At 43.2% G+C, this 27,433-nt stretch overlaps 2 protein-coding genes across 10 annotated transcripts in view; both read right to left on the bottom strand.

The window, feature by feature from the left end:
* LYPD6B (LY6/PLAUR domain containing 6B) overlaps nucleotides 1–8,521 on the bottom strand; it is a 195,946-nt gene extending 187,425 nt beyond the window's left edge. For 4 of the 8 annotated variants that reach the window (XM_055261730.2, XM_055261735.2, XM_055261732.2 and 1 more), the window contains exon 1: nucleotides 8,230–8,517. The gene's annotated coding sequence lies outside the window, so the exon portion shown is untranslated. Of the gene's footprint in view, nucleotides 1–8,229 lie in introns of all 8 variants that reach the window. The other 4 variants (XM_055261728.2, XM_055261729.2, XM_055261733.2 and 1 more) reach the window with 2 other exon arrangements.
* A 9,234-nt stretch (nucleotides 8,522–17,755) lies between these two features.
* The window catches only part of KIF5C (kinesin family member 5C), a 155,429-nt gene continuing 145,751 nt past the window's right edge, over nucleotides 17,756–27,433 (bottom strand). Inside the window, exon 26 of one of the 2 annotated variants that reach the window (XM_063631013.1) lies at nucleotides 17,756–17,774. The gene's annotated coding sequence lies outside the window, so the exon portion shown is untranslated. Of the gene's footprint in view, nucleotides 17,775–19,689; nucleotides 23,354–27,433 lie in introns of those variants that run through there. The other variant, XM_055262657.2, reaches the window with a different exon arrangement.

Here is a 27,433-nt window from a genome sequence, read left to right as displayed (position 1 = left end):
TGCTATAAAAGATAACTGAATGTCTAAAGCAGGAGTAAGCAAACTATAACCTACATGCCAAATCTAGCCCCTGGTCTGTTTTAGCATAACCAATGAGCTAGGAATGTTTTTTGAAATACATTTGTAAAGAATTGTTTAAGAATAAAAGTATATGCAACAGAGACCATCTATGGCCTCAAAGCCTAAAATAATTACTTTCTGGCTTTTTTACAGAAAAAGTTAGTTGACCCCTGGTCTAAAGCAAAAAATCTTCTATTTATAGCTGATATTAAAAAATGATAATAACAATAGCACAAAACATAAAAGAGAAGAACTGTGAATATACTGCTACAAGACTACAAATGAAACAGTGTAATATTACTTGAAAGTAGACTCTAATCAATTAAAGATACATATTATTAACTCTAGAGCAATCACTAAAAAAATTTAAAGAGGCATAGGTAAGAAGTCCATAGTGGAGATAAGGAAAATATAAAAAAATGCTCAAGATCAGGAGGTCGAGGCCACAGTAAGCCAAGATTGCGCCACTGCACTCTGGCCTGGGTGACAGAGCAGGACCCCGTCTCAAAAATAAAAAAAAATAAAAATAAAAATAAAAAAAAGCTCAAGAAACAAGAAAAAAAAGAACAGATAGAACAAATAGAAAACAACTAGCGAGATGGTAGATTACAATTAAGCCATATCAATAGCATAGTAAGCGTGAATGGTCTAACATACCAATTAATGGACAGATATTGTCAGATTCGTTGAAAAAGTAAGACTCAAGTATATGTTGCCACAAGAAAGCCATCTTAAGTATACAGTTTATTTTATAACCTAAATATAGGTTAAAAGTAAAAGAACAGAAAAAGATATACAATGCAAACATTAATCCAAAAAAAGCTGGAGTATCTGTATTATTAACACCCAAAGCAGACTCCAGAAAAAGGAATATTAACAGAAATACAGAGGGACATTACATAATAAGAAAGGGATCAAGATGTTCTCCAAGAGGACATCACAACCCTAAATGTGTATGCACTTAACAACAAATAGTCAAAATACATGAAGTAAGAAGTGATATGACTAAAAAGAAAAATAGAAACATCCACAATTGTAACTGGAAACGCTAACATTCCTCTCTTGGTTACAGAGAAAAAAAGTAGAAAATTAATAAGAACACAGAAGACCTGAACAACCCTATCAAGCAACTTGACCTAATTGATATTTCTGGAACATCCCACCCATCAGTAGCAGAATACACATATTTTCAAGTGTGCACTGAAATTCACCAAGATAAACCACATTCTGGGTCATAAAACAAACATGAACAAATCTAAAAGAACAGAAATCATGCAAGTCATATTCTAGGATAATAAAAGATTTAAACTAGAAATCAATAACAGAAAAACTTCTAGAAAATCCCCAAATATCTTAAAATTAAATGATATACTTTAAAATAACATATGGGTCAATAAGTAGTCTCAAAAGAAATGTTAAAATATTTAAACTAAATGAAAATTAAAATACACATTTCAAAATTGTATAATGCAGCTAAAGCAGGACTTAGAGTGAAATGTATAGCATTAAATACTTCTATTAAAACAAAAATCAGCAGTATAAGCTTATCCCTTAAAAAATAGAAGAGTACATTAAACCCAAGCAAAGAGAAGGAAGGCAATAATAAAATAAGAGCAGAAATCAATGAAATTGAAAACAGAAAAATAATAGGCAAAATTAAACCAAAATCTGGATCTTTGAAGAGATCAATAAAATTTATAAACCTCTAGACAGACTGAGCAAGAAAAAGACTGAAGACATAAATTAATAATGTCAAGAATAAAAGAGGGAGTGTTATTACTGACCATTCAGACATAAATGGCTAATAAAAGAACACCACAAAAAAATCTGTATCAATGAATTTGACAACTTAGGTGAAATGGATTGAATCTTTGAAAGATATAAACTAACAAAACTTATCAAGAAGAAATAGGTAACCTGAATAGTCCTATATCTATTTATAAAATTAAATTTGTGTTAAAAACCTTCCAACAAAGAAAACTCTGGGACCAAATGGTTTCACTAGAGAATTCTACCAAACACTGAAAGAATAAATAATACCAATCCTACATAGCCCCCTCCAAAAATACATTACAACCAAGTGGAATGTATCCAGAGAATGTAAGGCTGGTTCAACATTTGAAACTCAATCAGTGCAATTCACCATATTAAATATTAAGAAAAGTCATATGATTCTGTCAGTTGATGGTAAAAAAGCATTCAATAAAATTCAAAATCCACCCATAATTTTAAAAAAACACCGTCAATAAACTAGGAATACAAAGGAAATTCCTTAACATCATATTGTATCTACAAGAAACCTCAATTAACATCATACATAACAGTGAAAGATTTATTGCTGCCTGCTCCATGATAAGAAACAAAGTAAGGATGTTCTCTCTTATCACTGCTATTCAACATTGTACTGCAATTCTTAGCCAGTGCAATAAGTTAGAGGAAGGGAAGGAGGGAGGGAGGAAAGAAAGAAAGACAAGGCATTTAGGTTAGAAAGGAAAAATAAAACTGTCTCTATTCACAGATAATATGATAGTCTATGTAGAAAATTCCAAAGAATCTACAAATGACCCACCTAAAACACATGAGTAACTTTAGCAAGGCTACAGAACACAATACCAACATACACAAATCAATTGTATTTCTATATACCAGCAACAACAGCAATCCCCAAAATTTATACTTAAGTATAAATCTAACAAAATATGTGCAAGATCTATATCCTGAAAACTACAGAGTGCTGATGGAAGAAATCAAAGACTTAAATAAATGGATGGTTATACCCTGCTCATGAACTAGAAGACTCAATAATTTAAAGACATCAATTCTTCCTAAATTAATCTGTAGATTCAATGCAATTCCATTCAAAATCCCAGGAGGATTTTTTGTAGATATTGACAAACTAATTCTAGAATTCATATGGAAAGGCAAAAGAACTAAGAGTCATAGCAATTTTGAAAAACAATAAAGTTGGAGGGCTCACACTATGTGCTTCCAAAATGTATTTTAAAGCCACAATAATCAAGATATTGTAGTGTTGCCATGAAGTAAGCATACAGATCAATGGAACTGAATTGAGAGTCTAGTAATAAACCCTTACATTTTAGCTAATTGATTAGTGACAAAAGTTCTAAGACAATTCGAGGGAAAGGACAGTCATTTCAACAAATGGTACTAGAACATTTGGACTCCCACATACCAAAAAGAAAACACCTTTGACTCATACTTTCTCTTATACAAAAATTAAAGCAAAATGGATCATAGACCTGAGTGTAAAACATAAAACATGAAACTTCTAGAAGAAAATAGAAATGTTCAAGACTTTTTGGTTAGAGAATTCCTCAATTCAACAATAAAAGTTGGATGTATAAAAAATTGATAAATTGGTTTATCAAAATTAAAACTTTTGCTCTGAGAAGACACTGTTAAGGGAATAAAAAGGACAAGGCAGTCGTTGGGAGAAGTAATTTACAAATTACATTTCTGACATAAGACTTATATCCAGATTATTGTACTGAACAACAAGAAAACTCAATAAAAACAAGTAGTTAAAATTACCTCTGCATAACACTTCAACACTTTAAATTTTTATTTGCGTTTGTTTTTTCCAGGCAGTAATGGGTCCAAACATAACCTCTCATCAATTTGTATCTGTAGCATATTATTTAACTTTGGAATTGGACTTTTGATCTGTTAACTTTTGGTGTACTTTATATTGACCCAAAAAAAAGTTAGTTTTCTTTGAATTCAGGAGATAAATTTCATATAAGTCCTTAGTAAAGAGACCACTTTTTCTATCAAATAAAATTGATTCTTTAAACACCAAAAGAAAGTTCAAGTTCCTGAAGCATCAAAATTTATTTTCTCTTCTTTTAAATGACGAACCCTGAGCATGAATCACCACATTTGTAATCATCATATTTCCTCCTTTCCCTGCCACCAAAACTAAACAATTCTGGAACATAATGATGAAAGAAATGACCCTTATTTTCCCCTTGCTCATATTTCTTCATTTATTTCTCATGACCTGGTACCACGCTTTTGTAAGTCATTATAAATCATATTTAGGAACAATGTGAGTTATAGCAAACAACCAAAGAAATTCTGCATGAAGGAAATCCTATAAAATTGAGTTATTTAAAATTTAACCGTCTTTTTCCACGTGAACACCTGTCCTTTTTGCCCAAAACCCTACCTGCTTAGACCATATAGCTCTGCTGGAAACAAGACAGAATAAGTCATGATTTCCAGCACTATATCCAGTTTGTTTCTAATGACTGCACTCTTGTGTGGATCTATTTTATTTTTTATTTCAGTACTTCTCACTGCCTGACTTATTAGACAAAACATAAATAAATGTCTCCTTCCAGTAGACTGTAAGCTCCAATCCCCAGCACCTAGAACAGTGTCTGGCACACAGTAGATGCTCAATAAATATTTGTGAAATGAATGACTGCCCAAGGCATTTCTCTCTACCTCATTCCCTCACATTCTTCCAGTGATCCTGGCCAGCCCATGGCAGTATTGTTGCTGAAAATAGGAAAATATGCTGCCCTCCACTTCTGCTTTCTTCCAGGATTAGTGATCATGTCTTTTTGCCAATTTCTTTGCTAACTAGATATTGAGGATAGAGGATCATGAGAAGCGGCATCCTTGGTTGCCCAATCTGATTCCAAAAGTCCAGCACCAATGTCCACCAATGTCTACCGTATAAAACAGAAACAAAGTGCAGCACTCACTTCACGTTTCAGATGAAAATAGGATACATGATTTCAAAGCAGTTCATGGTAGAGGCTGGTTTCCTACTAAATGCAACTACCAAAGCTATCACTCTTTGGCCTTAGCATCCAGGAGAATTGTTTTCTAGTCCAGGATCTACCATTAATTGCATCTTCACCAAGTCCCAGCCTGTTAGTTTGAAGACAGTTAACAATACTGAAACGAAGACATGATTTAGAGCAAGTTAACTGTTCTCAAGAGAGGGACAGGGAGTTTCCGGGGAAGGTAGGCAGCGGGTAGCCCAGCAAAATCATCTGTGAGGCTTTTCAAACTACACAGGGTTTGAAACTCCTCTGAAACTCCTTCACCCCAATCCGCCCCTTGAGAATCGCCACCATAGAGTGAGCCACTGTTGCTGTTACTATCGGGAGTATGGAAAACTCAGAAAAGCTTTTCCAGGTTTCAAGCATAAGCTTGTTGAGGAATGGGACCAAGATTTACTATGCTTCTTAGTGACATCCACGGAATCTAATACAGGGTAGTCCTGTCTTTACTAACTTTTCCACCTCAGCTCCTTTCCTCCTCTCAGCCACACCCTAGGCGTCTCCCATGGTATTGGACTTCTGATTACCAATCTATGCCAGACCTTGCATCACCTGTCCCCACCTCTGGGAGACACAGTTCATTGCCTACCTAACAGCCCAACAGGCAGTCTCACTTTCCTCCTTGCTAACAGAATTCTGATTGTGTCCAGACATGGGACATGGATGCTCAGGGTAGGTGAGCCCCTCCTACAGCTCCAGAAAACAGCTTGGGCAAAACAATCAGGGGACCCTCTTCTCCTTTGCCAATGACTGGTTTCAGGGTAAGCATGAGACCACTCTGGCCAGTGACACAGGGAACTTCGGGGAAAATTTGTCCTTTATTATCTAGAGAAAGATTAAGCAGCAAGCCCTGGCCTTCTTTTTTCTGCTTTGGATGTTGTCATGTGAAGGCATGATGGAGCTCTAGTCACCCTAGAAAAACAAGATAATTTTCTAGAAGCCACCCAAGAGCTGTGGCCACTTTGAACGACCTACCTTCAGATGTTCTAAGCAAGACAGTAGAGTAACCTAAATAATGTTACAACAAAAGTGTCCCTCCAGAATCCTACCACATGGCCTAGAAAATCTCTCAACTTTTTCTCCTAGACCTGCCCTTCTCATTTTCAATTCAAAGCTCAACTACAGTTTCTTTAGGGAGTCTTCACTATGTCCCCAGACAGATGAGTCCTAGACGATGTTATCCTCCTATCTGTCTTTCCAACTACACTGTGAGCTTCTCAAAAGCAAGCATTTTCGCCCTTGGCAGAGGCCCTGGCATATGTTGAGCATTTATTAAATGTCAAATGAATGAATAAACAAAAAACAATGAATGAAAAGATGGACACACAGGATGCCTTCCATGCATTAGATAAAGACTTGACTGACGGAATACAGCCCTCAGGCTGTCTACATTCTACTGCAGACTACCTTTAGGTGCTGGTGAGCAAAGACAGAGATAGTATAATGAACATGTCCTGTTTTGTCAGACTTCTCATTGGGAATTGCGCCCCCTACCGACATCCCTTGCAGCTGAGGTGGGCCTGTCTATCAATCACAGTCGGTCTTTTGCCCATTCCTGTTGTGGATACCCCTCCCTGTCTGCTGAGATGGCTTGCCTCCGCTTTGGTCCAGTATGTCAATAGGATTGTTATAAGGGTCCAGGTGCAGTGGCTCACGCCTGTAATCCCAGCACTTTGGGAGGCCAAGACGGGCACATCACGTGAGGTCAGGAGTTCGAGACCAGCCTGGCCAACATGGTGAAACCTAATCTCTACTAAAAATACAAAAATTAGTCCGGCGTGGTGGCCCGCGCCTGTAACTCCAGCTACTTGGGAGGTTGAGGCAGGATAATCGCTTGGACCTGGGAGGTGGAGGTTTCATGCAGTGAGCCGAGATCACGCCACTGCACTCCAGCCTGGGTGACAGAGTGAGACTCCGTCTCAAAAGAAAAAAAGAGAGAGAGACAGAGAGAGATTGCTATACGGACAGAAAAGATGGGATTCTCTCTCTCCCTCTCTGTCTCTCTCTCTCTCTCTCTGAAGGAGCAGATAAGCCTGAAGGTGCAAGTCCTATTTATCCTCCATACTAAGAACCAGTAAACACAGAGAAAAACAGCTAAGATATACAAGAGAGAGAACTAGCCCTGGAACCTTATATGAGCCTCTGGAACTAGCTATAGCTTTAAACTGAAACCCTCGACCCAATCATTTATGTGACCCAATCAATTTCTACATAGTATAAGGCAAGTTTCAAGTGACCAAAACCCAACCCAAAGAAAACAATTCTGACAAATACAACGGGTAATGACGTGGGCAGTCTGACAACACCCCCTCCATCTGCAGGGCCTGTGCACTGGCAGCCCTAATCTTGGCCTCTGTGATGGTGTCAGCAAGTAAGGCATCCTGGAGGAAGCTAACCATGAACAAGCCAGGGTGGGAAAGAATGCCCCCACCCCACAACACACACACCACCGCATCAACACAAAGGGGGAAAATCAAGCAGTATGCTATGCACGCCATGAACATCATATAACCTAAGGCTGTTGTAAGGATTGTAATATTAATAATACCTATTTTACTTTAAGGGAACTGAGGCTCAGAGCAGTTAAGTAACTTGCTCAAGGTCACACAGCTAGTTACTGTTAGCTATAGTTAAATGCTATTTAAATAGCATTCTAGACTTTTCCCACTTTCCCACTCTCTGATCCCCTGGCCTTGGGAGGTGGACAGCACCCCTCCACCCACCAGCTCCCCCCAAACGCCACAGGGCATACAGACCCGAAGCCTGACAACCCAAGCCCCCTGGAGTCAGAGCAGCCTCCAGACCCAGCTTTTGAGAAGCCCCAGGTAACTAACCAAGGTGTAAGGTCGGTTATTCAACAACAAAAGTAAAGAGCCGGGGCAGGGGAAGCGGCGGCACCCGCGCTGGTCCCGCGTGAAGCGCTGCAGGAGGAAACACTGGAGCTCGCTCGCTCGCACGCGCTTGGCCCCACGACCGGCCTTGAACCCCAGCCCCAGCTCCGCGCTCTCTCCAGCAGTTTGGCCCCCAGTATCTCCTCTCCCCTCGGCTCTGCCTAAGTCACTGGCCCCGCAGGGCTCTGGACAATCGATTAGAGACCCACACCGCTCCAGCCTTGCCCCGGCCCCCTGCTCCCGTCCCGTCCAGATGTTGGCAGTTGCTCGCCCCGAGGCAGCGACCAGACCCCGACCCCGCCTCTGCGCCGCGGCCCCACGAGCTCCTGGCTGCCCCGGCGCGCCCAGCAGGGGCGCAGCGCATCTTCCGCCGGAGTCGCGCGGCCCGGCACTCGCTCCCGCCCGGGGTGAGCCGTCCCGAACCCACCACCGCCCCCGCCTGCTGCGCTGGCCCAGCTCACCTCGCCGCCCGCGCCCACCGGGCCTCTCGGCGCCTTCACCCGGCTCCCGGCCTAGGCTCCCAGCGCACCCGCCTGGGGCCGGCGTTGGCTGCGGCCGCGCAGGGCGGGGCGCGGCTCCTCCCCGCCCTGAGCCACCTGGGGCGCGAGAGGGGGCCGGGCCGGGACAGGTGAGCCTCGCCCGCGAGGGAGCAGCCCCGGGCCCGGCTCCGCTGGGAAACCGCAGGGCTCCGCCACGAGGTCGAAAGGAGGCCCGGGCGGGCGGCCGTGTGGTAGTGGCCAGCGCTGGGGAGGCGGCAGGGAGCCTGTTCCCACCCAGCCAGCCCGGCTCAGGAAGTGAAAGCAGCACGGGATTCGGACCCCACCCAGCTTAAAGAGGGGAGGGTCCAACCCTTTCTTCCTAGAATGTAGAAACGAGGAGTGCAGACCCTCGGGAGTGAAAATGATTGGGCCAAGGGTGAAGGTGAGTTAGTTCAGGATTGGAAGAACTCTGAAAAACCTTTTTTGACCATTCCATCCAACCCCGTCCCCACCTTGCCCACCCCTCAAGTGATTCCCTCCCCCTTTTTAAATAATGACATTAAGCTATAAGATAATTTCACATAGTGACGTCCTCCCCACCCCTGGACGGTAAGCCCAAGGAGGGGCAGGGACCTTACCCGTCCACTACTGAATCACCAGAGCTTTGAAAACTCAGGCATTTAATACCTGATGAACAGACTAGGTGGCGCCCAGTCTTTTGCGTCCAGCCTTAGACTGGTCCCCTCGGCCCAGAGCTGCTTCAGCATCATTCCAAGCTTACTAGGGAGAATCCAGAGGCAAGCTGTCAGATTCCGGGCCACCTGTCCTCTCTCTACTGCTCACTCCCCACTCACTGCCAGCCAGGTCGCTGGGTCGTGGGAGGTCTACACTCCCAGGGCACCTTATAGTGGTCAAGCAAATCTTTAACTTCTGAAGATGCCACAGACAGGAGAACTCTGAAATATAACACTGTCCGGCCAGCCTTGCACTGTGGAAACACAGCTCAGAGTATGGGCCACTGACCCAAGATCCCATGGCTGGTAGCAGAGCTGATCCTGGTTCTGCATTTCTAAATACAGTTGGCTGGTCTGGGGCCTTTGAGGGGCTGCTGGTTATGCCTGCAGTGGGGAAACCTGGGTACAGAACTTCTGCAGAAGTGGGGTCTGGGTTTGGTCCTCTGCTGAGACTTCTAATCTGTCTTTCCAGACCTCTCAGGTCAAGCATCACCTGAGCCAGCTTGCATTTATTGAGGCCCCTGACAACTGCAAAAACAAAAACAATGGTATTTTTAGGTGTTCCATTTAACAAATGGCCTTCACACACACACACAGACACACACACACACACACACACACACACGAGGTAATGTGTCATGCTGCTACTCACATGTTAATTTCAAGACTCGTTAAAAAAAATCCTTTCCTTGAAAAAATTCATTTTACTGCAGAAAGCACTGTACAACTTTAAAGTTGTATGGAGAACATTCCTTCTTATGACTATTTCAGTACACTTCCATGACTATATATTAAACCTCCGAGGCCAAAATGGGAGGATCTCTGTTAAGGTGACATCAGGGCCAAGAAGCCTGCTCCACCCCTCCACTGACAACAAGCCCAACACTCTTAAGGTCTAGACACCCCACCCCTTCAGTGGGTTCTGCACAAATGGGTATTTCAGATCTGGTGTTACCTGGCTGGCTATGTCACACTGGGCAAGGTCAACCTAGAAAAGGTTATATGGGATGCCCCACCTAGGTGTGCCCTACCACAGTTGCTACTCCCTCTATGGTGGCAGGGAATCTGGTGTCCCAGGGTGAGGCTGTGGTGGGGCCTGCACTTTGGGACAGCCACTTGGCACCAGCAGGTAGGGCTAAGCAAAGGAGCCCCTCTGGGTCTCACTCACGTGAAATGGACCTAGACCTTTTTTTGTGTTGGTTTCAGTCAGTAGAGCATGTGATCCCCTGTGATTTAGAATCCTCCTGCTGTGCGTGTGATCTTGGCTGGGCCAGCCTGCTAAGTGGTGCCACCCAGACAGGCCTGAGAGTCATCAGGAGGGCACAGGCTCTGCCCCAGTGCTTGCTTGCACGGGATCTCTCCGTCCCCACTCTCTCTCTTGGGCTTGCTGAGCAGCCTTGGGCGAGTTCCTCAATTGTGTATTTTTCCTAGTTGGAAAATGTGCAGCCATGAAATCAGACAAGATTTCTGCTTGAAGTGTTTTGCTTGAAAGGGGCATCTGAAATAAGAAGTTCTGATACTGCTGCGTGGCTAAGTTAAATAATCCACGTAAAGTGCTTGAGCATAGCGCCAGCACAAAGCACCTGCTCAGTGAACAGTAGCTCTGCCCAGCAGTGCAGAGAGAGCCAGCCCACTTCTCATCAACATTAAAATGCTGGAAATAGGGACAAAACCACTGATAGAGTTCGTAAGACTCTAGAATGAATTAATTAATCTTTACAAATAACTGTATTTATTGCTATTCTTTACTGGTCTCTAGGAGAATGATATTTGAACTAGAAAGTCTTCAGTTTCTGCTCTATATCTAGTTCTCTGATAATATAATGAAATATAAATTATCCAAAGAAGCAACAATCCAAAAAACTTCTGAGCCTTAGGATATATTTACCTTCCTAATTTTTCCTGTCTTTACTTAGGACTCAACATGTATATTAATAATGTATATCTAGCCGGGCGTGGTGACGGGCACCTGTAATCCCAGCTACTTGGGAGGCTGAGGCAGGAGAATCGCTTGGACCCAGGAGGCAGAGGTTGCAGTGAGCCGAGATCGCACCATTGCACTCCAGCCTGGGTGACAACAGTGAAACTCCATCTCAAATAAAATAAAATAAAATAAAATAAAATAAAAAATACTGTATATCATTTTCTGAGGACATTTTTCAATGAGACAATGTGTGTAGCATTCCTGGCACATAGTAGCTGCTTAGTTAATGATGACTAATATAAAGAGGTATAGGGAAGTGGCCAGAAATATTAGGAGCAGAAAGCACCATGAATTCAAGTAGGCAAAACTGATAACCACTTTATCAGGCAGCCCAGATTTTAAGTTCACACTGGCTCTGGAATCAGACTGTTTGAGTTCAAATTGAGCCACAACTTACAATGCATGTTAATCTCTCTATGCCTCAGTGTCCTCATCTATACAATGAGATAATAATATTAGAATTTCATAGAAGAGCTGAGACACGGAAATAGCATAATAACTGACCTTTAGTGAGCAGCTGCTTCATGCCTGGCTCAAGTGAATGCTTACATTCTCTTTCAAGGGTTAACCTTAGAGTAAGAATTCTTAATCAAAAGCCACAGACCCTGCAACTGAATTCGATGTTCTGTGTCTGTACACATTTGTACTAAACAGAGCATCCACAGCTGTTATAAGACTTGCAAAGCCATTTGGGTCTCAGGAATACTTAGGGGTCACTGCCTTCCAGACATAGCCGGGACAGGCGCTTTGGAGTTGGAAGACCGGTTAGAGACTGTGCAGACCACCATTCCCAAACATCCTTGAAGGGGAGGATCATTTGGATGCCCGCTCATGACAGAGTTCACTGCTAAACATTCTCGTTCAGGAGAGCAGAGCGGCTTTTCGATGAGCGCTCCGGGGACTACTCACCACAGGCAAGCCTGGGAAACTGATCCCACCCAACCTTCTCATTTCACAGGTCAGGAAACAGGCCCAGAGCTGAGGACAACTGGAAACAGTTCCCACCCCACGTCAGTCAAGGGCCTCTCTTACCTGTAAGTCAAGTCTTCACCCCACCTGAACAAAGGAGGGGAAATGTCACTCCTTCCCACAACCCCAGTTCACACAAGGAGCACCCTGAAAACAAAATCGGGCTTCTCTTAGGAGGAGAGTAAGAAATGCAGCCGGCCAGGCACGGTGGCTCACACCTGTAACCCCAGCACTTTGAGAGGCCAAGACGGGCGGATCACTTGAGGTCAGGGGTTTGAGACCAGCCTGGGCAACATGGCAAAACCCCATCTCTACTAAAAATACAAAAATTAGCCGGGCATGGTGGCGGGTGCCCGTAATCCCAGCTACTCAGGAGACTGAGGCAGGAGAAGCACTTGAACCCGGGAGGCAGAGGTTGCAGTGAGTTGAGATCGCATCACTGCACTCCAGCCTGGGCAACAGAGCGAGACTCCATTCCCGCCCCCCACCCGACCCCCCCCCAAAAAAACAAAACAATGCAGCCACCTCTGTATTAGCTGCTTAAATCTTAAGGAAGCCTAGACCGCTGTTGACACAGGATTGCAGATACCTCACTCCAGCCAGTGGGCGGGGATGTGTCCTCCTACACACACACACACACACACACACACACACACACTCACATCTCTCATTGTATGCAGCATTACTATTTGAACAGCTGACGCCATTCAGCGATCACGTTCAGGTAATAGCCTGCAAGAACGTAAACCTGTTGTCCCGCTTCCTAAAGCCACACGCTAATTAGACACTAACCAGGGGACTTGACAGGGAATTTCAGTGGTGCCATTTAGTTGTGTGAGCCCCATAGTGGGAAATACTTCTTTCCACACACATCTCAGCAGGAACTGAATCTGAAGCAAGAACAGGGCAGGCAGCTGCCTCAGCAAGAGTGGTTATCAAAGTTATGCTTCAAAAATGTCCACGTTAAATGTGACACCCAAAAATGTCAGCTCCAGAATAATCAGACAAAATTCAGAATCATCTCTTATCGACCAGTGACATTCTCTTCAGGCTCACCAAGGGCAGGCAAGGATGTGTGTGTTTCTTTGGGTTTTTGATGTTCACCAGTCGCAGAGTCCTGGTGTAGTAAAAAGCTGAAATAACCCCCCCGAAGTGAGTTGGGCATACCTGTCACGTACGAGGCCAGCAAGCAGGTTTTCCAAGGTGGCAGGTAGCAGCAGTTCCGTTTCACTGAGAAGATGACTCTAAAAAGGTACAGGTGGCCCGCTCAGACCTGTGCTCGACCCTGAGGTTGGGCAGCAAATCAGCTTTTCCATATTTATCCCTCTATATTTTTTATACTCTTGGGGCCTGTGGATCCATGTGAATTTGCCTGGCTGTTTAAAACACAGCAGCTGGGATGAAACTGGCCTCTTTTACCTGCGTTTCAGAGCAGGCGCTGACGCGGGCTACAAATGTATGGGTCTGCTGACAATATTGCTAGCCACAAAAATGCGCAAAGGCCTTTGGCGTCGTATTTCCAGGAAAGAAGAAGTTGATGATTCCAATTTGCTTCTTACTTCTGAAAGCAACACAAACATACTCATTGTCTTTTTTTTTTTTTTGGAGAAAGAGTCTCACTCTGTTGCCCGGGCTGGAATGCTACAGCACGATCTCAGCTCACTGCAACCTCTGCCTCCAGGGTTCAAGCGATTCTCCTGCCTCAACCTCCCAAATAGCTGGGATTACAGGAATGTGCCACCACATCCAACTAATTTTTTTTGTATTTTCAGTAGAGACGAAGTTTCACCATGTTGGCCAGGCTGGTCTCGAACTCCTGACCTCAAGTGATCCTACCACCTTGGCCTCCCAAAGTGCTGTCATTGTAGGTGTGAGCCACCGCACCCAGCCCTCATTGTCCTTTTGATAGGTAAATGAGGGAAAGAAATGCCAGTGTGGAGAACGTTATCTGTGTAAAATCAGAGTTCTATTACCACTAACACACCAAGCACAATCCTCCCTGAGGAACTTTGCAGTTGCTGTTCATCTGTTTGCAACTGTCTCCCAGTCTCTGCATGGCTGGCTCCCTCACTCACTAAGGCCTTCCCTGACCACCCAGTCAAAACTAGACTGGAGTTACTTGCCATCACAGCACCCTGGTTTATTCTTTTCATAGCACTTGAATATACTAAGTCATTTCAGAAAGTGTTGTTCATTTGTTTATAATTTGCCTCTAAGGAAATGAAGACTCTATCTTGTCTTATTCACCTCTCTCTCCAGCTCTGAAAACAATCTTTGGTATAAGATAGGTGCTGAAATATTTATTGAAATAATGAATGAACACTAACGTTTTTACAGAAGGCTTTTTCAGTTCATTCCATACGAAGCAGCTTAGATCTGGGAGTAAACTCCGCTCAGGAAGTGAGGCAGGATGTGAACCCAGTCCCTCTGCACTCCTCAGCAGCCACGTGACCCCAGGAGAGCTCAGCCTCTTGGTTAAGAATGTGGACTCTGGAGCCAGCGCCACCACTACCTTGCTTTATGATGTTGGGCAACTCACTCAGCATCTCCACACCTCAGTTTTTTCATCTGTATTTGGGGTGAATAACAGTGCCGCCCTCACTCATTCCTTGTAAGAGATTCCAGAATGCATGTGAAGGACTAACTATTCCAGAATGCACTGTGAGCCAGGCACGATACTAAGAGAGGTTAGGTAACTTGTTTGAGGCACTTAGTTGATAAGGAAAGAGTTGGAACCACTGGAACTCCAGTCTACACTGCCGAAGTTCACTCTTGATCACAGGGCTCCTGCCGCACAGTACTCACTCAACGGATGACTGTGGCAAAACATTTCCACACAACTAATGTCAATATTTGGGCTAATGGAGTCAGGAAGATGCATCGCCAGTGCCGTTCTTGTGACTAGCTTTGGCCTTTGCCTGCTGAGGGTTGGTGCAGCAGAGTGAGCCCTGAGGAGGCGGGTGGCACGCCGGGCTTGGGCTCTCTCCTGATGGTGTGCATGGTGCAAGGTGAGTCATTTGACCTCGCTGGGTGGAACCAGATGATTCCCAATGTCCCTCATAGTCTTCTCTTCTAAGTCCTGGTGATGTACTCTTTATTTCTTTAAGAACGCTCCAATTTATTTGTTCAATATATGAAAGGGAAAGCTATTTGGAAAGCACTGTTTGTTGACAACAACTCACGGGGAAGATTGGGAGCGGGGTTCTACGGCAGCTTCCAACCCGTACCACTGAGATGGACAAGCAGAGGACTGTAGGAGACGGAACCTGAGCTCTACAGTCAAAACTAACAAAGTGGTCCTGAACATGTGACTTCAACTCTTTGGATTTTGATGTTCTCATGGGTTTATGACAGTCTGGAGACAAAACATTTAAAGCAGAGGCCCTGATCATAGTCATCTGGTATTTAGGAGCAGCAGGCCCGCATGTGGACAGAGTCAGCTTGCACTGAACAGTGGCTTCCTGCCTCTGCTGTGTGTGCTGGGACAGGAACTTTCTAATGCCTGGGTTATGGAAGGGAAGCAGACACCTTGTTTCCAGATGCTGGCAGAAGCCGAATGTGCTTTTGTGTGCTGGTTCGGCTAAGTGACTCCTTGAGCGTCTCTAATCTCCCTTTGGGGAACTTGTTAAGCTCCTACAAATATTCTGCCAGGATTTCGTCTCTCAGCATTAATCGTGATTACTGGGCTTCTGCCTCCACGTATGGGAAACTGAATGGACTTGATTCATGATCCAGCGCCAGGACACTGAGTGAAGGGCACTTACCTGAGCCCTCTGGTGTGAAAAGCCACAAGGCATAGAGCGTGGAAACTAGCCTGAAACCCTATTCCCTGCACCATACTTCAGAGGGTATGTCACATTCTCTACTCATGAAATAGCCTAAAAGTGGGTTTTCCCCCAAGAGGAAAGAGGGTGGAGAAGTGGGTACAATGAACTGGATGTTTGTGTCTCCCCGAAATTAATATGCTGCAATCCTAATCCAATGTGATGATATTAGCAGATAGAGCCTTTTGGGGTGATTAGGTCATCGCGATGAGTTTATTAGTCATTAGTCATGAATAAGTCCAGCGCCCTTATACAAGGGACCCCAGAGAGCTTTCCCCTCCCTTCCACCATGTGTGGACACAGCAAGAAGTCAGGAGTCCACGACCAGGAAGAAGTCTTCACCAGAACTTGACCGTGCTGGCTGGCACGCTGAACTTGGACTTAAAAGCCTCCAAAACATGAAAACTAGATGTGTGTTGTTTATAAGCCTCCCAGCCTATGGCACTTTGTTATAGCAGCCCCAACTGACCAAGACAGTGGGAAAAGAAAGAACCCTACATGGAGAGCTACAAAGAGATTTGATGTCACTGGGTAGAATCAGACAATTCCCAATGTCTCCGCGTATTCTCTCCTCTTCTACTCTGAGTATTGGTGATGCTAGGTAGAAGGCAACAGCTGGGGTCCAAGACGAACATACTTTCTCCTAGGAAGTTTTTGACAATAACAATCCCTTGTATTTGAGTAGCACTGTTATAAAATGTCTTCCTACAGTTTCCCATCTGATCCCTGAAAGGCACTGTGAAGAATGGAGCATCGTGGGCTAAATACAGGTGTAGAGATGAGCTCACTGAGACTCTGCATAGCTAAACCACTGGACCACAATCCCCCAGCCGGTGGATGAGAAGTTGCGAGTCGGATCCGGGTCCCGCACGCATCATTCTTTCCCTGTGGAATCGCTCAGCGGTTCCCCCGCCTGCCTGCCGCCTCCAGAGGTATTTGTGCCGTTGCACGTAGGTCCCAGAAAGGTGCCGCAGGGCAGCAAGGACGCTGGGCTGGAGGTCGCGGTCTGCAGGCAGGCAGCCAGGTGGACGCTGGCTGACGGAGTCAGCATCGTGTCACCTAGACACCTCTGCCACCAGCCTTGCTCCCCGGTAGCCCATCAGAACACCCTCAGACGGGAGAGGCACAGGTAAAGGCAGGAGCTCGTAAGGGAACCCCACTGTTTTCAGCCTTCTGTGGTTGGACTTGCACATGCATGTGTGGTATGATTGGCATGTTTCTTTTTTCTAAAACCTAAAGCTCTAAAACGAGATCCTATTAATCATCATGATGGGGCCAGAGGTGAGGCAGGGGACAGCCTCGTCTGAGGCCTTACATCCCTGGGAATGAGAGGAAACCCATCCAGTGCCCCTCAGCCCTTCCCTGAGAGCCATTTCAGGTGGGGCAAGAGAGTACCGAGAGCTTTTTACTGAAGAAGCAGAAGAATATAGGTTATACATGTTTTAATGCAGACAGAGAGAATTAGTATCTTAAAGAAAAAAAAATCCACATGGATGATAAGTTAAATTCTTATGACACACAATTTGAAAACTGACAGAGTAATGGCTACACTTCTAAGTATGCTATGTATGAAAAAGATTCTGACAAGGGCACTACTGAAACGCAGCCTTCCCGTAGAGTTCAGTGTCATCAGGTACCTTTGCTGTGAGGCATCCTCCTTCACTATTATTTCTTTCCTAGATGCATTTGATTGCTTAAAGTATTCAAATAACAATGAGGTCTCAGATTCCAATGAAAGGAGAGGACAGAAAAGTTGCAAAGGCATAAAGCTTTGTATAAATTCTTTACAAAAGGGTTTTTGAGGTTGGCTGCTGCTGATCACTATAGAGAGAGAGTGAGTGAGAGAGGTACACACATATATATATATCCCAATCACTATTCAGAGATGCAGTGTTACTACCTGTTGAGAGCATGAACCTTAGAACCAGACTGTGTGGGTTTCAATCCTGGCGCCTCCTCTTGCCAGCTGTGAGACCTTGGGCAAGCTGCTTAACCTCTCTGCGCCTGTTTCCTTACCTGTAAAGGAGAGATAATGGTGCATTCCTCATGGGGTTATTAGGAGGATTCGATGGATTAATACATGTAAAGCATTTAAAACAGTGTCTGGCACACAGCCAGAATAGTGCCCTGGAAATAGCTGACTGCTTATTGTAGCTTTCTGAGCATCACGAGATTCTGATGCTGTTTCGTTTCATCCAGAACAAGTTTGTCAATTTCTCTAATTACATTCTGAAGGAATAAAATATTGTTGTAGCTAAATCTTGAACAGGTATACTATGAGAATCATTTGTGATCTGGGCATGGGGAAGGGTGAAGGGTTGAAAGGTGCTTGATGGCAAAGAGGGCCTCCTGAAAGTCCAGAACAAACTGCTCTTGAAGCAAAGCAGATGGAGAATCCCAGCCTTTGCCATCCAGGGTAATGGAGGCAGAAAGACCACCAACAGTGGTTACCTATGGGATTTTTAAAAATTATTTTGAGCCCAACTAACCCCACGGAGAGATTTGTGTTTTCTTTGCAAATTGGACAAAGAACCACCAAACACCAAAAGGAAAGTGAAAACACGGCTCGGGATGCCTTTTGTCAAGTCAGCCCACATTTTCAACTAATGTGTCATCCAAGAGGTGACTCCTACCTCTGTTCAGTGTATTATGTACACAAGACAAATAACAAGACACGACCTGTCACAAATGCTGGAATGAAACCTGCCAATACACACATCACCAGCAATTGCCTTTGCAGATTATTGCTCCAGTTCCACTTTCTCCCACAGATACTCCAGCTCTGTGCTTCTGAGGCAAAGCCAGAGCTCAGTTCAGAGCTTGGCGAAACAAGAAACCTCAAGAAAGGCTTGCAGGAACCAAGAGAACACTGGCATCAATGCAGTCTGACTGCATCCCAGAGCCGCTGTGTTCTGGGATCTGTGGGGGTCATTTCCCATTGATATTGAAATTTGCTTTGTAATCTGGTTCTTTCAGAGAACTGCTTTCCCATCTAAAACACACAGGCATCAGCTGAATATTCAACCACCACGTTTGAAGTTTACTACATAAGTCACTTTTAACAATCTGATATCTGGAAACTTCTTCAGAGTTCTTGGGAGAATAACAATTTCGAAAAAGATGGATAAGACAGCATAAAAGCACACCATTTGCAGTGCCCCTAATTACACATTCACTTGACATCTATCCTTTACATTTTTAATCAATTAAGGGAAAGAGGTTTACTCTCTGGCTCTCATGCACCATTAATCAAACCAAGCACAAGAATGAGGATGCTTTACATACACAATGTCAGGCATGGTCACACGATTATTCTAGTGTCCCAAGGTAGGGAAGTCTCCTTGTTATGAGAGCAGAAAAAAAACTATCCTGTGTCCTGGCACACTGGTTAGCCCCCAAAGGATTCATGCTCTGGTGTCCTCTCAGGAGACCTCAGACCTGTATATTAACGCTAAGAATCAGTAGGTTAAACAGGAATATAAACACCCCAGTCCTCAAAAGATGCTGATAATCTTTCAACATATGCAAACAGGGCTCCAATTGATTTGGTGGAGAATGAATGCCGTTCTCAGGCAAGAAGAAATTCAGATACTCAGTGAATACACTGCTCTACTGAGCTTTCAGTCAATCCTACTTTTTAAAAAAGCTAATAAGACACTTTTTTTTTACAACAGTTGCTATCTTTTCAGAATTGAAGTGACAAATGGTAAGTTTTCTTAGTTCTGAAATGAAAAAAAAAAATAGAGCAGATATTTAAGCAAAGTAAAAGCAAAGATGGTCAAGGTTGACTTTGCTTATGCTGTGTACTGGGGCACCTGCTCACTTGAAGTGAACTCTTTTGAGGCCAGAAAATGGCTCATCCTCACACAGGCACTGACATCTCCAATGACCATACCTTCAGGGTGGCTCAAATAAGGAGAAACAGACCAGCCAAAGTTTAATTCAATTTTATTTTCCACTTTTAGTATTTTTCAAATTATACAACATGCAGTCTGCCAGAGTACCCACACATCTTCATTTTAGAACCTAGAAGATTACCAAAATTTTCCGTGGGCCAGAGGAGGGTGACTTCCAGATCTTTTGTTACATGGACTATGGTACAGCATCGTTATTGATATAAACCACCATTCTCCCCTCAAACCCCCCGGACAAGTTTGTCCACAATGTTTTTAATGTGAAAGCTACTGTACAGATACATAAAGCCCAGAGAACACACATCTGCAGTACACAGGACACACTTTACAGACTAGACATGTATAATTCTACAGAATGCCCTATTCCCCTTCTATCTGCACACAATGAACAGTATTTAAAACTGATACACAATTTTTAAATAAGTAAGCAGACTTCATGGAGCGGCGCTTACTTCGGCAGTTATCCAGCCATTATTCAATGCTTGGTTTAAAAAGTCTAAATTGTTAGTGTTAAATGAAGCAATTTTAGATTATGATGGTTTCTTTAGCTTGCTCAAGATTCTGGGCTAGACAATGAAGTGAAATCTTCCCTCCACCCTCTGCCTTTCCCAATACGTCATATAGCCAGAGTCCAAATGTCTCCTGCCCTGCTTAAAAAAAAATGCACTTTGAAAGGAGATTGTTAAGAACTTTTATTTGCTTTCAGTTATTTCTATAAGAACTAGAGCTTCTTTATGTAAACTTTAGGGCTTTAAAAAGTCACTAGATGCTACATTCTAGACAAACATTTTTATTTCTTCATTTATCCCAATATATCTATAAATTTCTGATTTCTTAATCACATGATTCTATTTCCTTTAAAAGTCTTAATGCGAAACTGTTACTGTTCTGTCTACTACCTGCTGTTTAACAAAAGCAAAGTGTGCAGCATTTGAAGAGATGATATGTTTGCACGGAATTCTCTAGTAATTGACAAAAACACATTTGGCATTATATATTTTAGTTCCCAACCATAAATCTTGATATCTCAAACAGCATTCTCCTAATTTACCAATCCACCATCCTGCAGATAAAGATTATTCATATAAACCATCTGGCTGTTCTCTTAGAGCATCAAAGAGTAAACTTTCAAGAAGTAGCATGAAATATAAAATTATTCATAGAGGAGAAAAAGACACAATACATGCTAGTCAAAAGCTGCATATAACCAAAATCATATTCATGAGCTTAGTTGTTCAGAAGTGTGGTTTTTACATTTAAAGTACAGGGAACAATAGTCTAAAAACCTGAAAATTGCACATATGTGGCTTTTTTAGAAAGTGGCCTACAGAGAACATGGTCCTGATATAAACTGGCTTATTATACATAGCAATATTTAAGGATCCATTTGAATAACCCATTCCAATAATTTGCCTCCCTTTTAGTCACAGTATAGGAAAATTAGATTAGAAGTCCTATAAAGATTGAAGCTAGGTGAACTGACTGGCTGATCAGCAACTAGCAGAATTATCTTTAAGAGACATCAAAGCCAACTTTCTCTGGGAATAAAAGTAAAGCGAATGTTGTCAGTCCCTTGTAGAGATCAAGTAAAATGGAACTACAAGTGAATGTTTCCCTTTGAAACAAGAAAGTGCCAAGCAATTCTTTAGAAGTAGAAAGGGGGTACCCAGGGAAAAATCACTCTGGAAAGAATCTAAAACAATCTATTTTATGATGGATATTAACAAGAGCCAAAAACCATTACTGACCTTTGTTCAATTTCCAAACAAAAAGTAATGGAGAGTAGTGGTAATGACAATTAATGATTGGCAATCCTCTCAAACACCAAAGTTTAGCTTCCCAAATCAGAAGCAAACATATTAACAAGGTTATGTGGCATATGTTATTACCTGATAAGCTTTGCAAAACCTGCCCCACAAGGACCCTTTTATCAGACTGCAAATAGTGATGGAGCAGGTATATTGGGCTGGCACTGATAACAAAATTAAAGAATGAAGAAAATTTAAACAAATGCAAAATTGCCATCTTCATGAAATAAATACTTCAATAGAATTTGTCCTCCTCTCTCTCCTTATTCCCCACCAAAAACAAAACATACATAAACAAAGTGCAACATTTAACAAATAAATTAAGTCAAAGCAGGTTTGCTTTGCTAGGGAAATTTTATACAAGAAATGTTTGGATGTCAATGCACAGTTCTTAGCACTTTACACACACACACACACACACACACACACACACACACACACTTGAGCTACCTTCGACCCACACAGTCATGAGAAAAGCCCAAAGTCTCCCCTGGCATATATTTCATTACAGTGGTGAAAGCTTCAGGGCACAGTGCCAGCTCACTCATCTTGGGCACACAACATGATAGGATAGGAGTTTTCACCGAGATTGGTTTGGTTGTCATTGACTTACCCCCAAATTTGTCAAAACAAATAGCAGCACAGTCAGCTTCCCTGAAAACTTTACTACTTAGAAATTGATCTTCTTAATAAGCACAACTGGAAGTAAGGGTTGATTCAGCTTTAGATTCACGTATTTGGATAAAGCAATAACTGAATGTAAGATATCCATCTATGTGGATTTTTTCTAATTGTGCCTAAGAAGATGAAATCTATTTGGTGCCAAAGAAAGAATTCATATAAACAGTCGGCAATTATGGGTTAAAATAATAACTTATTCATGGCAACTTATTCATACACAAGCACAAAGAACAAAATTTTGTCAAGTACTTTCTCCCCAAGGCTTCCTTTTTCAACTGCTGGAATGATGTTGGATTTCTTCAGCAATACCCACTCAAGCTGAAAATGGTTAGAGAAAGCAGCCATTCCCAATGCAAGCTCCAGAACGATCAGAGAGGAAGTAGTGAGGAGAGGGGCAGCCACATTTCCACTTATCCAACTTTGCAGCATTTTCAGCACTTCTGAAAGAATGACGTTCAAACCGGGCCGTCTAAGACTAGTTGCTGCAGGTTCAAAAGCAAGCAGCTTGGAGGTGAATTTTGTGACTTTTTGCATTTACACAGATGTATCTGAATGAACAAATTCTACACTGCTACTGTCAGATTGTTTTTCTGCCCCAAAGAAATTTGCTTTGCATTTTAACAGGTGCCATACTAAAAGGTATATTTTACAGATCCAAAAATGTGACCAGGATATTCAAAATGTGTCTTTGGGGTAATTTGTTTCGGAAAAGTGTTCAGAATGAAAACTTTGAACCCTATAGCAGCACTTTTTGTTCCCTAAAAATATAAAACGTGTTTATTTTACAGGAAACCAGACAGTTGAGGCAGAGCATGATCATCTGCCTCCACGGCACTTGGTTGTTCCCCTCTAGGGAATGGCACATTAGGGCGTACAGATGGGACAGTGCACTGCCCAGAGGAGGCTCCAGGAACCACCCAGAAACCAGCCAACACCCCGGAGGCCGAGGCAGCGGTAATGGTTCTGAGTAGTAAGTGGATCTTCTGCAACCATCTCCTTCAGATTTCTCAAAAAGAGAAAAGTCCGAGCACACATCTGTACACACAGAAACTCTACACAGCTCAAGACCTGAAACTGGTATACTGCAGATGGCTGGAATAAGCAAGTATAAAAAAAAAAATGGAAACTGTAGGGGGGGAAATAAAGGAATTGGTGATTAATGTAGTCCTTGACATGCTACGTGGGGTCATATCTGTTGAAAGAGAACCAAAGAGAGAACACAGGAATTAGAAAACACAGTAGAAATTTACTTCTCAAAAAAGTTTTGTTTAATTCTAGATGTTTAGACCAGAGCTGTCAGATACAAATATAACATGAGCCACATATTTTTTGTTTGTTTGTTTGTTTGTTTTTGAGATGGAGTTTCACTCTTGTCACCCAGGCTGGTGTGCAGTGGCGCAATATCAGCTCACTGCAACCTCTGCCTCTCGGGTTCAAGTGATTCTTCTGCCTTAGCCTCCCAAGTAGCTGGGATTACAAGGGTGTAACACCACGCCTGGCTAATTTTTGTATTTTTAGTAGAGACGCTGTTTCACCATGTTGTCCAGGCTGGTCTCAAACTCCTGACCTCACGTGATCCACCCACCTCGGCCTCCCAAAGTGCTGGGATTACATGTGTAAGCCACCATGCCCGGCCAAGCCACATATTTAATTTTAAGTTTCCTAGTGGCTACATTAAAAAATGAAAAGAAATAGGTAAGATTAATTGTAATGTATTTTATATAGCCTAAATAGTATTTCAACATGTAACTGGTATTACATGTTGAGATCGTTTACATTACAATATTACTACTGAGATTTTTTTTTTTTACACAATAGTGTTTGCAATCTGGTGTATATTTTACACTTTCAGCCCATCTCAATTTGGACTTAGCCATATTTTGAGAGCTCAAAAGACACATGTGGATAGTGGCACGTGAACAGCACAACCTCCTATTTCCTGATCTTGCTTTAAGTATTTAGTCCTAACAGTCTCAACATTCTCTTCCATAAGTCGGTATCTGTTGAGGCTATGGATATTCAGAGTAACATAATGCATTTTCTCATTCCTAGGGGGAAATTAAAACATTTCTCATTTGCCTGCACTTAGGATAGCAAGCAGGTGCAATGGGGCCCCTAACCCAGGCTCTCTGTAGAAAGAGGTTCCCAGTTCCCAAAGATATGCTTCGTCTCCATCAGATAATAAGATTCTCCAAAAGACCACCCCCTTCCATTTCACTCCACTTCCCACCAGAGGTTTGGCTGGTGCTGGGTGCATCTCCAGGATGAACGTCTAGACCAGCCTGAGTGGCCTCTGTCAGCCTATACCCAACACCAGTAAGCTCAACTTTCAGAAGACACTGAAAGGCTCTGCTTCCTGTCACCAGCTGGAGGCCCTAGCTCTGAGATCTTGCTATGGGTTTTGTGCAGAGCTCTTGGTACTCTAGGGGATGGGGACAGGGATGACAAAAGAGGGAGGTAGAGCCTGATCCTTAAGAAATACATGGAGTTACCTGGTACTGGAAACACGACAGCCACTAAGAAAAGCCCACCTTCTCTTTTGATTTAAAAAAAAAAAAAAGCCCTCTATAACCTGACACATTATGCATTATGCTTTCTGTTTTGCCTCCAGAAGGCTTATATCAACATTTGGTGCTCAACTGTGGTAATATCTCAGATTCCCGCTACCATGCTCCTTTTTTTTCTTCACTCTCCTGATTTATATGTTATAATATTGTAAGCAACCTTACATATTTTGTATAAATCGGCAGAATGTAAGTTACATATAAATAGAAAAATTCTCAGTCTAGAAAGGGGTTATAAAAGTAGATAAAAGCAAAGTGGGTGAAAAAGGGAGAAGAAATACAGAACAGAAACTGAGTAGGAAAAAAAAAACAGAACAACACACTCTTTTAAAAAATACCACCTCTTGGCCAAGTGCAGTGGCTGATGCCTATAATCCCAGCACTTTGGTTTGGGAGGCCAAGGTGGGTGGATCGCTTGAGGTCAGGAGTTTGAAACCAGCCCAGCCAACATGATGAAACCCCATCTCTACTAAAAATACAAAAATTAGCCCGGCATGGTGGCATGTACGTGTAGTCCCAGCTACTTGGGAGGCTGAGACAGGAGAATTGCTTGAACCTGGGAAGCAGAGGTTGCAGTGAGCCGAGATCATGCCACTGTACTCCAGCCTGGGTGACAGAGTGAGAGTCAGTCTCAAAAAAACAAAAACAAAACAAAACCACCTCTTTACTGACAAGAAAAAATATTCACAGAACTCATTTGGTATAATCACCCACAGTGGCAAAGCTACACAACTAAGAAGGGCTTAAACAACCCTAGAGGGTGATATTCCTGTCATTTTTAGAAGTCACACAGAGTAAGATGCCTTTGGGAAGAACATGGCCTTTCTGGTGAAATTTTGGGCTTATTGTCAGTATTAGAAGTGAAAAACCTAAAAGCATGGTCATAGTTGTTATTTAAAATCCACTTTGAGCTGAAAACCAACAGGAGTGCTGCCTGAATGCCACCACTGAAACTGCCATTTCACTTTCTCACAGGCTCGTTTCTCCACGCACGCTCTCCCCCGGTCATATGAGATCCCTTTGGTTGGATGAGATGGCCGTCCTGGTGCCTGGAGGCAGAGAGGTGCCGGCGCATACCTTGGATTGTGGGCTTATGGCCTGACGCAATGTTTGCAGCCAAACCGTGTTGACACAGCAGGCACTAGACACAAATGCAATGGGGCGGCCTCAGTAACTCCAGCAGACCATGAAGTGACACGATTTCCCCTGGAAGCCTTTCAGTCAAAGCACCCGATCCCCGCTGGGCAGGATTCAGCAGGTTTTGGCTCATAGTTTGGAAGAAACACGGGGCCACAAAGGAGGCCCCACCTGCTTAGTTTAGTCACCTCAAAGAGCGTGAGAGAGGAGAGGAAAAGCACAAGAACTCTGCCAATAAAGGGTCCTTTCTTTACTAGGATGCAGTGTTCCTCTTCATCCCCAGTTAAGGATCTCTACAGGCCTGTCTGCTGAGAAGTCTTTCCAGCAGGCCCAAGAAACATGGATTGCAGTAGGATGCTCTCATCCATCCTTCCCACTATCTGGATCTTCATATCCTTAGATAAATTCATGGGAGAAAATAGATACAAATTTTAAAGGTAAATGGTTTTGCCCTGAGATAAAGCATTTCTGTTTGTTCTAATCCCAGAGAGACTGAGGAGTCTGGAGAATCTTTAAAACCCAGTCCTGTTGACTCTCTTCCAAGTAGCCACTCACTCACTTAGAGGCAGGGGACTGGACCAACTGACCTGCTCTAGGACTTCCCCTGGCGCTCTGCCAAACTGGAGATGGTAATTCAAAGTGGCAGCGTGTGACCAGACTTAGGAGGAAATAAAATCACCTTTCTTTAGAAGGGGTGGGGAAGGCTAATGTAGGAAGTTAATTATACAAGGGTTTTGCAAGAAGTATTTAGAGACCATTTTCACCCCCAACTTGGGCTTTTGCAATTGCTTGCAGTGGATTTAAGCTGAATCCAAACAGTACATAGTTTTAGTTTTTCTTTTGCCTTTTTATGATTCAATCCCCACATTATAAGAATTACCGATTGTACTTTACTTATCACTGCTCAATAGAAGTGGATTTATCTCATTGGAGCTTTGGTACAATCTGCTGTGGAGGAACAATTTTCGTTGCTCTGAATTTATGATTCTGAGAACCATGAAGCTGAGGAGTATTAAAGTGGAGGCGCCTACTGTGCTGCAGACAGAATCAGGAATTCTTGCCTCCGGTGCTCCGCAATTCCGCCCTTTGGGTTGAGAATGCCAGTTTCAAAGTCTTCTGCCGCTGCAGCACCCACCTACAGTTATTTCTGTCCTCTCTCCCTGCAGTCCCACCTCAGCTGTCCTTTTCAGGTCTGTCCCCATGACCACTTTAACATTAGCTAACATGCATGGGGGCCTAATTTTTGCCAGGTACTCTTCTAGGACTTTTTTCTCTCTTCTTTCACATTCTCTCATTCAATCCCAGACAAACTTGTGATATGGGCACTATGATCCCAACTTCCCCATTCCACAGTTTTCTTAGCTGTCCAACGGCCAAGAATCTCATCTGGTGTGACAAGGGGGGATTATCTTTATACGCTTCAACCAAAACAGCACCCCGCAACAGACAGAATGCAGAAACAGCTGGGGGAATCCAGCTGCCGTCTATTAAATAGCCAGGCATCAAAGAGATTTGCAAAAATGTAAAACAATACCATTTGGCTATTTTTTGTTTTGAAAATAGTTATTTTC

The sequence above is a fragment of the Symphalangus syndactylus genome, chromosome 22 (assembly GCF_028878055.3).
Source record: "Symphalangus syndactylus isolate Jambi chromosome 22, NHGRI_mSymSyn1-v2.1_pri, whole genome shotgun sequence".
Taxonomy (NCBI): Eukaryota; Metazoa; Chordata; class Mammalia; order Primates; family Hylobatidae; genus Symphalangus; species Symphalangus syndactylus.
Note: the sequence above shows the minus strand (reverse complement) of the source record. Positions and strands in the feature narration are given on the sequence as shown.